Source organism: Acinonyx jubatus, chromosome A3 (assembly GCF_027475565.1).
Source record: "Acinonyx jubatus isolate Ajub_Pintada_27869175 chromosome A3, VMU_Ajub_asm_v1.0, whole genome shotgun sequence".
Classification (NCBI taxonomy): Eukaryota; Metazoa; Chordata; class Mammalia; order Carnivora; family Felidae; genus Acinonyx; species Acinonyx jubatus.
In genome coordinates, this window is record NC_069388.1 from 78162808 (window position 1) to 78178165 (window position 15358).

Below are 15358 nucleotides of genomic sequence, written 5' to 3' on the forward strand. Positions count from 1 at the left end.
TCTACTTATTGCTGGTGGGTCTCCTCAAGGAATAGAGCCATATAATGGGATGAGTGTTGGTCTCTGTTGCTGAAAGGTTAGGTATTCAGAGGCGGTAATAATGAGACCTGCTTTGCTAAGTGGGAGTCCATGCTTTTAAGTCCATATATAGATTCTGTCTCTGCCACCATGGCCACTCCATTCATGTATCCATTGTGCCAGTTCCAATGACAAAGCTTGCACCCACAATTGAGATGACCCATCTGTAAACCAAGGTTGGACTTTTTCCTCCTTCAGCTGATTATATTGGATGCCCACTACAGCCAGAGGTATGAGCTTGAGGGAGTAACTCTAGTGCCCTCATCAGGTCCACTGTCCCAGTCAAGTTATGTGGAGATATAAGTGTAATTATCAACCTGGCAGCCAGAAGAGGAGGTGGACACAGCTCTGGAGGGGGCATCTGTTGCCTTGATGAGAGGCTTCTGCAATATCTTCCTGCACAAAGAGGGGTTGGTCACATCTATAGATTTTGAAGGTTCAGGGAAGACAGCAGAGCCAGTATCTTTGAGGATATCCATCCAGATGTTCCCATCCCATGTCTCAGGGTCCCAGGTTTTCTGAACCAGGGTATAACAGACCTACCATGGCACAGCATTCCACTGTTTTGGGGGATCCTAACTAATAGGTCCTGAGTTTGGTCCTGGGTTGCACTAGCTTTTCTACTTTATAAGCTATGAAAGAGGCCTGCTGGCTGTCATATTTAACCATAAATGTTTGTTAGCTGCCCTCCATTTTCAATTATTCCTCTGTAGGATGTCAATGCAACTGTTTAATATCCAGCCAATTCCACTATCCTTATGTGTAGTCTCTCCCTCCTCTGACAGCCTGCATTTAAAAATGTTCACATCATCTCACCCACCAGGGTATTCTCCACTGGGATGTCACTCCCAAGTCACTACTGGGAGTGACATACTATTTTTAACAATTGGGCAACCACTTTTGTCTGAGACTGTCTGTGCCCACATACCACTTAGATGGGGTCCTCCGTGCCAGCAGGGAGGTATGTGGTCCAGTCCCCAAACTGAGCTTGTCATTTCAGATCACTTCTAGTACCATCTGTGTTGATGGTTCTCTGGGCAGCAGACATCAGGCAGAGTTAGAATTGCAAGAGATTTATTGCTGGTAACATCTATTAAAGGAGTAGTCAGAGTAAATTTTTAGACCATGATGCAGGTCTGACATGTGGACAAGGAGAAGGGAAAGTAAAGAGGACTGAATAGGAAGAGCCTCAGACAGAGGTGTAGCTCTGAGAAAATCCTGGCCAGCATAGAGGGGGCCTATATTGGACAGAAATGTCCAGACACTAGTACCTATGCCATGCTTAGGCATTTACAGAGAACTTCCTGGAAAGAAAGTAGGCATGGTGTGTAGTAACTAGAAGGCAGAAGAGGGCTTCTGGGATTTTAATTATCTGTTTCTTTGTCTGGGTTTCGTGTATGTGTGTTCATTTTATAAAATTTTATCAAGCTCGGTTTTATGAACTTTTATGTATACATGTTATATTTTTATTTTTAAAAAGTCATAGGTCTCTGCCTTTGGCCTCTAAAGAACTTCAATTAGAATTTTGAAACTCAGGGCACCTGGGTGGCTCAGTCGGTTAAGCATCCGACTTCAGCTCAGGTCATGATCTCACAGTTTGTGAGTTCGAGACCTGCGTCTGTGCTAACAGCTCAGAGCCTGGAGATTGCTTCAGATTCTGTGTCTCCCTCTCTCTCTGCTCTCTCACTGTCTCAAAAATAAACGTTAAAAAAAAAAGAATTTTGAAACTCAAACCCTAGATGGGGATAGTTTCACACTCAAAGGACAATTTGGCAACATATCCTTCAAGTCTTACAAACATGTTAACCCATTTCAAGGAATTTATTGTACAGAAAAGACCACACAATGTAAAGTTCTAAGTATATAGATATTCATCATTACACTGTTTATATAGTGAACATTTGGAAGCAACCTAAGTGTCCATTAGTGCAGGATCAGCTAAATAAATTATGGTACAACAATGGAATACAATGAAACAGTTTAAAAATAATGTTGAAAACCTATATCTAATGACATAGTATTATGTTCATGATATAGCATTTGTAAATGAAAAGAGTGTCACAAAAATATGTTCAATATGATCTCTTTTACCAAAAATTTAACAAATCCACATGTTTATACTTAGAACAAGGATTAAGAGTATTTTACATAAAATATTAATAGTAGTTGTCTTTGGATAATATGTTTAAAATGATTATTACTTTCTGTATGTTTTTAATGTTATGTTTTAATTTAAATGTCTTTATGTTTTTAATTTTTTAGAATTAAAATATAATGTTTTTCTAGTCAGAACTCTTCCCTCAAAAACCATTTAAAAATAAATAAAGTGGTCTATGTTTCTAAATAAGTAATTTAGGCCTAGGTGGCTCAGTCAGTTAAGCATCTGATTCTTGATTTCAGCTTAGATCATGATCTAACAGTTGGTGAATTCCAGCCCCACCTTTGGCTCTGCACTGACAGCATGAAGCCTGCTTGGGATTCTCTCTCTCATCCTCTCTCTGTCCCTCCCCCCCCACTCTCTCTCAAAATAAATACATAAACATTAAAAAAAAGTAATCTATTACTCAAGGTTCATATTAAGCATCTACAAAGAACAGAACTTGTGCTAAGTCTTTATGGGGATTTTTTTTAAGTTTTATCTATTTTTAAGTTTATTTTTGAGAGAGAGAGAGCACGTGTGCATGAGAATGCATGCAGGGGAGCTGGAGAGGGACAGAGAGAGAGGGAGAGACAGAATCCCAAATAGACTCCATGCTGTCAGCACAGAGCCCAGTGTGGGGCTCTATTTCACAAACTGTGAGATCATGACCTGAGCCAAAACCAAGGATCCAGCACTTAACAGACTGAGTCACCCAGGCATCCCTAAGTTTTATTTAAGTAAACTGTACACCCAATGTTGGGCTCAAACTCATGACCCCAAGACAAACAGTAGCAAGCCCTTCTGACTGAGCCAGCCAGGGACCTTTTCTGGTTTCTTTTTTTAAAGGAGTCTAAGAGTGTCTTTTACTTTGAGAGTTTATACTCTTCTTAAGGATATAAGACACACACAGAATTAGTCAATGTATAATCAACAGCCAGGTTATGAAATCCTTTATGGTAATCCTTTATCTGTGTACACCCAGAGTCTTTCATGTCACTGGGAATATGACATTGGAGTGCCTTCTATATTAGTCAACCAAATGAAGGATGAAACAATGAATAATAAATTCATTTAAAAATGAATGCTATATGAGTACAAGGCATTTGAGACCAGGGAGTAGTATGGGATGGCTGCAGAACTGGCAATATTATTCATAATGTAATTATATTTTAGTTATAATCTATAAGGTGATAACTCCTGAGTCCTTACCTCCTGCCCTACCTCTTTCCTGGGTTTCGGACAAACATTTACAGCAGCAAACTTGATGTTGACACATGGATGTTCCAAAGGCACCTGCAACAAAACATTCAAAACTGAACTCATTTTTTTACTAACTCTGTTCCTCCTTCTCTAGCTGCTAATACCATCCAGACCAGAATCTTAGAAGTCATCCTAGACGTCATCCTCTCCCTCAATTTTCACATTCAATTTGTTACTAAAATGCTGTCATTTCTGTTTCTTCAGTTGCTTTGGAATTTTATTTTTCTTCCTCTCTGATTTCCTTCCTTCCGGCCACTCTTCCTTACCATCCACCTCCCTTGTCATTGTCAAACTGATTTTTCTAAAATGCACATTGAATCACCCTTCTGTTTTCCTTAAGACTGTCTCATAGCTCTCCTCACTGCTGGACGATAAAACCCATACTCCTTGGTTAGCCTGACTTACAATGTCTTCCATGATCTGCTTCTGCCAACCTTGCTTTCCTCCCTACAAGTAAGCTGGAAGGTCCTGGTGATGGAAACTGTATTCTCCTCTTCTTCATCATTCCTGTGCCTCACAGTTTAGGGAGCCTAATAAAGCTTTCCTAAATGGATGAATGAAGAGATAAGACCTGAAATGGGCTTTGCAGATTGGGCTGTGTGGATAAAATATAGATAGAAGATCTGGATCCTTCAAACAATTCTTGGGCTACTAAGTTGAGCTATTAGTAGAGATTCCTTGTCATTAATTTTTGTACTTCCAAGACCCGCCACATAGGTCTCACATATGTTGAGACACATAGTAAGTATTCAATATATATTGGATTAATTAACAAATTAATGAAGAGTATTATGTATTTAGCCACAAAGCAATATTTCTTTTGGAAAATGTAATGCTCAATTAATTACAGAGCAAAGTATTTGGAGAAGAGATGAAAACTCCATTAATTCTTTGTGAGGAGGCTACAATGCTGGCCGGATACCCAAGCAAACAGACCAGGCCTCAGGCCAGTTTAATCAAGCAAGTAAATTTCTTATTGACCAGAATATGGACCTGATGTTACAGAAGACACCTGTCTTCCTAAGGTCAGCACCTCTAGCATTAGTTTATTAACTGTAACCAGATCTGGCTACAGATGCTGCCAAAACAGGGATATCCCAAGGTGTTGTTACTGGATGCTAATTTTGGATAAAGACACCCTAGAGGCTTTAAGTCTTTAAAAATGAAGACTGTATGCTCTAATAAGGCATAAATATTATTGGAGTTTCTATTTCCAGTGAATAGTGAAACTCATATTTTTTGTAGTTGGGATGTGTAATGAACATGCTGGCATTTTAATACTTATATTGAGTTTCATAAGTCAAATATTTAAAAGGTCCTAGAAACTTGTTTGCAAAGTAGTGTTATGAAAAATGTTTCTGGTGCAACACAGTCACTCCCTTCAGAGAACTCACAAGTAAATTTAGTTAGTTTAAGCTTCTGCCAGCATGATGGTAGCCCAGAGAATAACAAGGATATCTCCAGTTGCCAGTTCCCCTTATCTGCTTCTCCTGATGCCTAATTTGGAGAAACTCCATTTTGCTGCAGGTTCAAGTCTCTGGGCTATCTTACTCCTGGACTTTTCTGCAACTGTTTACTCTCTGGACCTTTCAAGGAAACTCAATGGTTCATGATATAGAGCCTTTCACTCAAAATACAAAAGGGGAAGCTGGTTAAAGTATCAATGGTCAAGACTTTGTAAAGCTTTTTTTTTCCTTGAGTCAAAGAGTATTAACTGACCTTGTCGATTAGATGAGGAGATTAAAACTTAATAATAATCTTGACTAGTCTTCCATCATTAAGCTGGAATGTTGCTAAATGCTTTCTACTACCATGCCAACATGAAATGGCTTTTCTTGCTCCCAGTTTAGCTAGAAACCTCAACAAATAAAGCTTAAATTTTAAAAGGAGATGATTTTCTTTTTGACCCTCTGGGACAGAGAGTGGATAAATGAAAAGGAAGAAAGCCAACTTATTCATCCCAGTCACCCAGTCATTCATCCAAGAGGTTTGGTGCTTTAGGGAAGGATTTCCCTAGAGATGAAAGGACGTCATATACAGTTTTCTAAAAAAATTAATAAGGCAATTTGATTTTTAATACTTCTGCAGTCTCGGTGTAGTGACTTTTTATAGCCCTGAGCTGTATGTTTAAATGCACTTCAAAATGTCAACGTGGGCCTCTACACATCCCCCCTTCCTGCTGTTTCCAAAATGGTTTCTTTCTTAATTATCTGCAGACTTACAACTTCATTTGAAAACAACTTGAAAGGCTCCTGATTAGCTGCAAGCAAAGCTGATCACCTGGTGCCTTCTTAACTATAGGAGCAAATGCAGCCCGGTTGGAGTTTGTTACCCACGAATATTCATGGAAGGCAGGATTGACTAGTGGTTAAGAGCACTAGCTCTGGATTCTGGTAAGCTGTGTTTGAGTCCTGCGTCTGTTCCTCACTAGCTACAAGACTTGTGCAAGCTATTTAAACTCTCATCAGTGAAAGGGGGACAATAATAGCACCTACTGAGCATAACGCTGTGCGTGGCACAATAGTAAGTGCTCAGTAACTCTTCTTAACAAAAAGAAAATAAGCATCAGCAGAGCAGAACATATACCAACAAGACTTTGTACTAGGTCCTGAGGATACAATAATGTGTAAGATATGTGTTGCATCTTTCCCAGGCTTATTGGAGAAAAAGGATATATACATACATATGTTTATTAGACATATATAATAAGTTGAGGTGTCAGAGCTAAGAGTGAGTGAAAGAAGATTTGTTGAGGAAGAAAGACAGGTGCTTGACCTTGGAGGAACAGCAGGATCCAGATATACTGACTACAATGCTGGGGGCATTCTCAAGTCCATCACAACTGCATCAATTACTCTTCTTGTCAACTTCATTGAACATCTTAGGTTACCTCAATGACTAAGAATTCTTGGGGCAGGGATGCAGGGGGACTTAAAAAGTCATTGGCTTTTTCTGAATGTTTTCAGTTTGGTAATTTGAAAACAAAGATCTGTTGCTAGTTGAAAAATACTTCTTTTCCTTAAGTAAATGAAATATTTTGTCAAATGTAGAAAAGAAATAATTCTCTGCCACAACAAAATGAAAAATTATGTATGTGCCATATGTACTTATCTTTCTTAGGAGATAACATAAACAGATATGATCCTTGATCTGAAGATACAATAAAAACTCGGAACCATCTAAATATATATATAGTGTAATAAATCATGCTTAAGGAAAGGGGAAATGTGATAGTGAACTTGACTAGGGTGGTGGCAATGAAGAGGGGAAGAAGTGTATAGGTTCAAGATCTTGATAGACAATCTATTTTAGGCATGATGTACAGTAAGGAGAACATGCTAGCAGATATTTTCCAAAAGACTCTTCTCTAGAGATAATAGAGCTATTTGGTGCTCTCTTGTAAACAGAAACTTTATCAAAAGATAGTAAAATAAGGGTGACTGGATGGCTCAGTTGGTTAAGCAAGTGATTCTTGATTTCGGCTCAGGTCATGATCTCATGGTTCATGGCTCCATGCTGATGGTGTGGAGCCTTCTTGGGATTGTCTGTCCCTTTCTCTCTGCCCCTCCCCTGCTCACACACACTCTCTCCCTCTCTCAAAATAAACAAACTAAAAATAATAATAATAATAATAAAAAGAAAAATATAGTAAAATAATATCCAAACATTGACATGTTAGGGATAGAACTATTGGAATGTCTCTCCTGGAACATCTTTAATTCTTTAGTTCATTAAAATTTGTTACATTTCCTATTTTATGCCATGCCATATGTATTAGATAATGCATATGTGGTTGAGAACAAAATAGATACGTTCCCTTCTCTCATGGAGCTGGAGGAATATAGACCACAAACAGATAAGCAAATAAGCCATATAATTATACATTCATCCATTTATGCATCCAGGAACTAATTATTGAGCACATATTATGTATTGGGCGAATAGTTTGCTTTCTCAGGATACAATGATGAACAAAAGTAGGCTGTCCCTATCTTCATGGAGCCTACATTCTGAGGGAGACAGCTTACTCAGAGTCACACTAAAAAAGATAAAGCTGTAACTATATAAGAGCTATGAAGGAATATACAATAAGGAAATATGACTTCACAAGAAGGTCAGAGGAAGCTTCCCTAAGGAAGTGAAGAATGGGGTGCCTAGGTGGCTCAGTTGTTAAGCATCTGACTTCGGCTCAGGTCATGATCTCGCAGTCCGTGAGTTCGAGGCCCGCGTCAGGCTCTGTGCTGACAGCTTGGAGCCTGCTTCAGATTCTGTGTCTCCCTCTCTCAGCTCCTCCCCCGCTCATGCTCTGTATCTCTCTCTCTCTCTCTCTGTCAAAAATAAATAAACATAAAAACAAAAACATGAGCCCTGCTTCTCTCTCTCTCTCTCTCCCCCCGCCCAAACCCCTTTCTCTCCCTCTGCCCCTCCTGGGTTCTCTCTCTCTCTCTCTCTCTGCCTCTCACTCACTTGTGCTCTCTCAAAAAAAAAAAAAAAAAAAAAAAGGAAGTGAAGAATGGATGAAGAACTGAAGGGTAAGGAGGGCTAAGCTGGCAAAAGGAAGGAGAGAATTCGTGACAGAGGGAAGAGCATGTGGCTAAAGCCGTAGTATGTCTTAGAGGCCAAGAAGCAGTGAGTGTGGCTCAAAGAGGAAGAATAACCCCCCAAGAAGACAGAGAAGGAGCAAACTCAGAGTATTGGTCATGGAAGCCATGGGGAGACAGTGTTTCAAAAAGGAGGCCATGGCCAAGAGTCAAATGCTGCTGAGAGGTCAAGAAATATGAGAACTGAAAATATCCCTTGGATTTCACAACATGCAGGTCACTGGTGAGCCCAGAGGAATGATGGGCCAGAAGCCAGAATGGAATGATTTGAGAGTGAGTGGAAGGTGAGGAATTGTAGGGAGCGAGAGTATAGATTAGGAATTGCATTTGGTCACATGTAATAGAGCCTGATGACAGTTGCTTAACTAAATTAGGCTATTTTCCTCATATAACAAAAAAGACAGAGGGAGATAGTTAAGGCTGGTGCAGTGACTCCATGATGTCATCAATGTCCTAGAGTCCTTCTTTATGCTCTATCATCCCCAGTATATGGTTTTTTCCTCATTGTGCATGTAAGACAGCTGCTAACTCTTAAGCCAGTGTTTCAGATAGGAAGAAGAAAGAAATATCAAGGGGAAAGGTCTGGTACCAGGAAAGCAAAAATTTTCTGTAAATCCTCAGCTGACTTCAGCTTACTTATCATTAGCTAGAACTGTGTCATATGGCCTCTCCTAGCTATAAGGGCAGCTAGGAAATGTAGCTCTTTAGTTTGAGTCATTACTGTTCCTAACAGAATCAGTTTCTGTAGAAAACACGGGAGATGGATATTGAGAAGTCACCCATAGCAGCTACACAGCATGTACAATCACATGTTGAGAAAGTGTGTCCACAAGGGAAGGAGATTATAACATGACAGCTAGAGGGGAATGTGGGATTGAGTGACCTTTTTATTTTTTATTATTGAGAGAGAGAGAGCATGAGCGGGGAAAGGGAAGAGGGAGACAGAGAATCTCAGGCTCCACGCTTAGTGAGGAGCCCAACATGGGCTCAATCCCATGACTCTGGGGCTATGACCTGAACCAAAATCAAGAGTCAGATGCTCAACCAACTGAGCCACCCAGGTGCCCCTTGAGTGACCTTTTTAAAAAATTGCGGATGACTTGGGGCACCTGGGTGGCTCAGTCAGTTAAGTGTCTGACTTTGGCTCAGGTCATGATCTCATGGTTCGTGAGTTTGAGCCCTGCATTGGGCTCTGCCCTGACAACTCAGAGCCTGGAGCCTGCTTTGGATTCTGTGTGTCCCTCTCTCTCTGCCCCTCCCCCACTCACACTCTGTCTCTCTCTCTCTCTTGCTCTCAAAAATAAAATAACATTAAAAAAAATTTTTTTAATTGGGGATGACTTGAATGTATTTAAAACCTGATAAGAAGGGTCTAATCGGGAGAAAGAGAGAATGTTTGAACATACAAGGATATAAAAGGATAACTGACAATGTTCCTTAGAAAGAAAGAGGGAATGAAATCTAAACAAAGAGGGATTAACATTAAAGAGGAATAAGGATAGGCTCTCTGTTGTAACGAAAGGAAGGAGGAAAGTAGGCTTATATGTTTTATATTCAAAAAAATGGGGCTTCTATTACCTCTATCATGTAGGAGGTGAGGTTTGCTATTGCCAATGAGGGTAGATGGGAGTGATCAGAGCTTTGAGAAGTTTGAGATGTTGATGTCTGAAATGACTGTTGTGGGCAAAACTGATTCAAATATAAAGGGCACAAATAAATTGCTATCAGGAATGCTGTTCTCATGTGCCTTTCCCAGGAATATACTACAGAATGACATTCAGATAATCAAAATGACTATAAAGACATCAAGATAAGGTCTGGTGCTAAGGATTAAATAGTCAATTACTGGGGCACCTGGTGGCTCAGTCAGCTAAGCATCTGACTTTGGCCCAGGTCATGATCTTACAGTTGGTGAGCTTGAGCCCCACATGAGGCTCTCTGTTGTCAGCACAGAGCCCACTTCAAATCCTCTGTCTCCTTCTCTCTCTGCCCCTCCACCCCTCTCACAAAAATAAATATTAAAAATAAATAATTACTTATAGAACTACCCACACCCATGCCCATACCAGCTGAATATCCTCCCATCCCCATCATTAACATGAACATCATTAATTCAAGAAATACTTAGTGAATATCCTCTACAAGATAGATACTTATTTGTGTCATGCAGCATGCTAGGATAGGTTGGGGTATGTGGGAAACAAAGCCTGGGAGAAGACAGCAGCAGGAAAGCAATTAATAGAAAAGGTGGACCCTCTCTTAGCTGGAGAGATGTTTAGAAGTCTTAACACCTAAGCCCAGGGATAGTGGCTAAACTCCACTCACACATTGGCATGCAAGGAGAGGTGCTCTGATCTGAGGGGTAAAACAGGAGTGGGGACATCTGATTTTGGGAGCTCTGGGCAATTGTCATGATGCTAGAGGCAAGCCTGGACTCAGATCAGTTGGAATTGAGGGTGCCTAGAAGAGCAATCCTGCTGTGGAGATGGCGGGTGCAAAGTGCAACCACTTAGCTGGTTCCTCAAAATGTAAGTCTCAGGAAGCTGCAGGCACCTAGATGTTAGATACCCAAAAGTACAGGAGCCTGATAGGTTGACACAAGAAAACTGCATCTGAATAATGCTGCTCATGTCAAGAACTAGGTCGTCCTGCATACATGGTCTATCTTAGAATGCCTAGTGCAATAGAAAAAAATATTTCTATGTGTATATTCTACTTACCACTATGAATATTTCTATATTCTACTTACCACCATGGAGAGAATATATCATATTCAATGGGGCAGATAGATAATAATCATCATCACTGGGGCGCCTGGGTGGTTCAGTAGGTTAAATGTCTGACTCCTGCTTTCAGTTCAGGTCATGATCTCACAGTTCATGGGTTCAAGCCCCACATCGGGCTCCTCTCTGATGGTGCAGAACCTGCCTGGGATTCTCTCTCTCTCTCTCTCTCTGCCCCTCACCTACTCATGTTCTCCCTCTCCTCTCTCTCAAAATAAACTTTTAAAAAATAATAATAACCACCATTTATTGTACATGCTATATGCCAGACACTGTTCTAGATACTTAATGAGCTGTATCTCATTTTATCCTCACAACAACCCTCTGAGTTAGCTATTATTGCTCCCATTTAGAGAAAAGGAAATTGAGCTTGATCTACCAAGTTTAAGTTATTTGCCCAAGATCACATGGCTATAATTGGCCAAGCCAGGATTCTAGCCCATGTGTGACTCCAGATCTACCATTTTACCATAACTGTTAGATCACACTGTTCCAGTATAGTGCTGAACCCTTATTAAGTGTCACTTAGATAATGAATGGATTGGTTTGTTTTTTAGTAAGCAAAACTGAGACCACAGCCCATTTCTTAGGATCTGTTACTAAAATGACAAGACCATGCTGCCCTTTATCTATCAGCTTCAGTGACATTGGCCACTGGCTATTTTCAAAGTAAATAAGAATATCTGACATTTACATTGTGGTATAAACCCTATAAAAATTTTTTTCTCAAACCTATCACATATATCATGAGCACTGAAGCCCATACATATACACAGAAAAATGAATGCAAAACACTTAATAAATACAAATTCGATTTGTGGTAAAGGCCAGACACTCGTTGTAGTATTCAATTTTTCTATAACCTGTCACTTAAAGCTTTATTTTTACTTCTACAGAAGTAAAACAGTGATTTGGTTTTTCCACACTTTCATTTGTTTGTTTATCACTTCTATAATGGAAATTTTCAAAGATACACAAAAGTAGGGAGAACAGAACCTCTGAGTATCATTCAGCTTCAACAATGATCATTTTCTCAGTAAGTTTGATGACATGATTTCTGATGGAGTTATCTCTTAAATCCTTTCTGATATAATTACTACTTAATTCAGATATTATTTTGGTGTTTCCATATCATTGGCATAATTATTGCCATATACTAATTAACCATGGCTGTTACATAGGACATTTGATATACTATTAAATGCTACTGTTTAAGTTAGCTCACTATAGCCCACAAAGTACTTCTGTTTTACCTGGAAATATGATAATTATGAGTTTTAAGTTTTGCCTAATATTGGGTTTGAAAATGAACCTATTTGGTATCTGTTGCCCCCATTGGGTTGGTCCATGTTTAACCACACTGACCATCCAATTTTAACCCTCTTTCTGTTAACACTGAAACAGAGAAGAAATTCTTCCTCTGCAAAAATAATCAGAACAGAAAATGCGGCTGCTGGAATAATGACAGTGTGCATAATAATGTAATTCACAGCTATTTGTAGTGGGCCCATTCAGATAAATTATCTGATGCTTGTAATCCCACAAGTTTGATGCTACTGTGGGCCAGGTGACTTTCCTGGTTCTGATCTTTAGCCGGCCTTTTTCATGACATGACAAAGTGGATCAGGTAAAACAGCATGAATATTCGACCCAAATCTATCCTACTACTGGATAAAACAAGTACAAACAGTAAGCACAAAACTACACTTAACTCTTTGTATTCTTAAGAGTGGAATCATAAAATAGTATTTTTGTATAAATAGCTAGTTTTTCTGTTTTTAATATCTTTTTTATTATTTTTATCTTCTCAGTTAAATTGGTAGATGTCAAATCCTTAATAATCTGGAATTGGTTTAATAAAACCTGATAGTGCTATTTGCTCCTACCCTTCCTTTTTTTTTTTTTTTTTTTTTTTGGTGGTCACTTACTCTAGTAACTATAATTTTATAACTCAGATTTCTGAGTTATATTTCAAACTACTTGGTGAATTAATTGTTTTAATCCAGAAGTAGGCTTCACACCTAGTGCAGAGCCCAATGCAGGGCCTCCACTCATGATCCTGAGATCAAGACCTGAGCTGAGATCAAGAGTCAGACACTTAGCTGACTGAGCCACCCAAGCAACCCTATAATTAACATATTTTTTAAGATCTTATTTTTAAGTAATCTCTACACCCAAAGTGGGGCTCAAACTCACAACCCCAAGGTCAAGAGTCTCATGCTCTATCAACTGAGCCAACCAGCCACCCCTACAATTAACATTTTAAATTATTTTCTTATAATTATTTCTTTTAGATATTTGAATCTTGACAGGTATTCACCTTCCTAATAAAAATACTGTTTAACATTTGTTGTTTTTTTTTTAATTTTTAATGTTTATTTATTCTTGAGAGACAGAGAGAGACAGAGTGTGAGTGGGCAAGGGGCATAGACAGAGGGAGACACAGAATCTGAAGCAGGCTTCAGGCTCTGGGCTTGAACTTATAAACCACGAGATCATGACCTGAGTCGAAGTCAAATGCCACACCGACTGAGTCACCCAGACACCCCAACATTTGGTATATTTTTAATTAAAAATAACTATATCCCGGGGCGCCTGGGTAGCTCAGTCAGTTAAGCGTCTGACTTTGGCTCAGGTGATGATCTCATGGTTCATGAGTTCAAGCCCCGCATCAGGCTCTGTGCTGACAGCTCGAAGTCTGGAGCCTGCTTCCTATTCTGTGTCTTCCTCTCTCTCTCTGTCCCTCCACCACTCACGCTTCTCTCTCTCAAAAATAAATAAACATTTAAAAAAATAGATAAATAAAATAAAATCACCTTTAAAAAGATAATAACTCTATCCTATTTATGAGAGACACCCTTAAAACAACATATCAAAGAAATGTCAAAACTAAAGGAATGGAAAAAGATTCACTAGGAAAATGCTAATGAAAAGTGGATATAGCACTGTCATAATCACTATTCTACTTGGAGATTATTCCATACAGCATTATACTGTTATAAATATATAACTGTTGTATGTGCTAAGCAATCTGAAGAAAAAAAGGTAATAGTGATACCTTCCTAAACCCACTGTATCATCCTTGCCTATCCCCCACTCCATTGCCTATAGGATCTTCCACAACTCCACAGACATATCCCTTCATGCTTCTCCTTCAAAATCTAACACTGAATAAAACCAACTACACTTGTAACTGGAGCTCAACCAACTTTAAAGTCAACAACCTTGATCTTCCCCCAAGCCCAGTGAGATCCTCTGCCCCAAACTGGCCCCTTGGAAGCCTGACCACGTCAGATTCTATTACAGGCCCAAGCTCAGGCTGAACCTGCAGCCAGTGAGAGGTTTCCCATGCTCCTAAGTCTCCAACCAATTATGTGGAGACCTCCAGACCTCGACCTCCAGTCATACCACAGGGGCTCTGAGCTTTTCCTCCTCCGTGTATCATTTAAGTGCTGGCCTAACTGTGGTAGTCCTCCCTCCTCTTCTCTTCAATCCCAAAAAATTACATTTACACCCCAGGTTTATTCCTCCCAAATTCATATTACACTGATGTTACATTCTTATTCTGTTCTCCAAACTTGGGTTACCACCTCTAGTTGTTTTTTGCTTTTTGTTTTTTTAATCTTGACTGTCATCCACAGCAAAACAAAACAAAACAAAACAAAACACCAAAAACATTTTATATTGTGACAAGGTGCATACAAAAGTTTTTCCTAAATAATACTTAGTTCCTTACCACATGGCAATACAATCTGATATTTTCTTTTTTATTCTAGTAAAAAAAATCAGCCACTAAACTGATTTCACTAACCACTAATAGGCCAAGACCCTCAGTTTGAAAACCCTTGATCTAAAGAGCCCCCAAGACTCTTTTGGCATCTTATTTATCAGAACCAGGTCAGATAACATGAAGGCATCTTTAAAACAATCACTAAGTTCTTGGATTTTCTAAGAATCCTTTTCCATTGAACAACAATCTCCAAGATATAAAAGAGGTACTTTAGTTGTGGGAATTGGTAGAGACTATTTAAAGCCTTCTAGAAAATATTCACAATCTGAAATCTTGTTAAAGAGCACAGGATTGAAAGTCGGGAAACCTGAGTCCTTCTCTCACCCTGCCACTCAATGTTAGGAAGTAAATCACTCAGCCTCTCTGAACCAACGGGTCTTGATCATGTAAATCCAATGACATATAAACGCTATAAATCTAATGATTCACTCACTCATTCATTTGCTCATTCATTTGACAAATGCTTCATTAAGTATGTGCCAGATAGGTCTCTCACTACTCATCTGACAATTCAAACTGGGAGGGCCAATGTTATAAATTCATCACACATCACATGTGATCATATGCCAGGGTTCTTTCTCATCAAATTTATGCTTCATCAGGCACCACAGGGGAATGAGCTGCTTTATATAAGCACATTACTCAGAAAAATGATGCTCATTTATATAAACCACTTAATAAAAATCTCTCTAAAATGTAATAAAAA

General features: G+C 39.2%; 1 long non-coding RNA gene across 1 annotated transcript in view; it reads right to left on the reverse strand.

Moving 5' to 3' along the window:
• The window catches only part of LOC128311206 (uncharacterized), a 51572-nt gene that overhangs the window by 17832 nt on the left and 18382 nt on the right, over positions 1 to 15358 (reverse strand). Inside the window, exon 3 of the long non-coding RNA XR_008289345.1 lies at positions 3428 to 3511. This is a non-coding gene — a long non-coding RNA (uncharacterized LOC128311206). The remainder of the gene's footprint in view (positions 1 to 3427; positions 3512 to 15358) is intronic.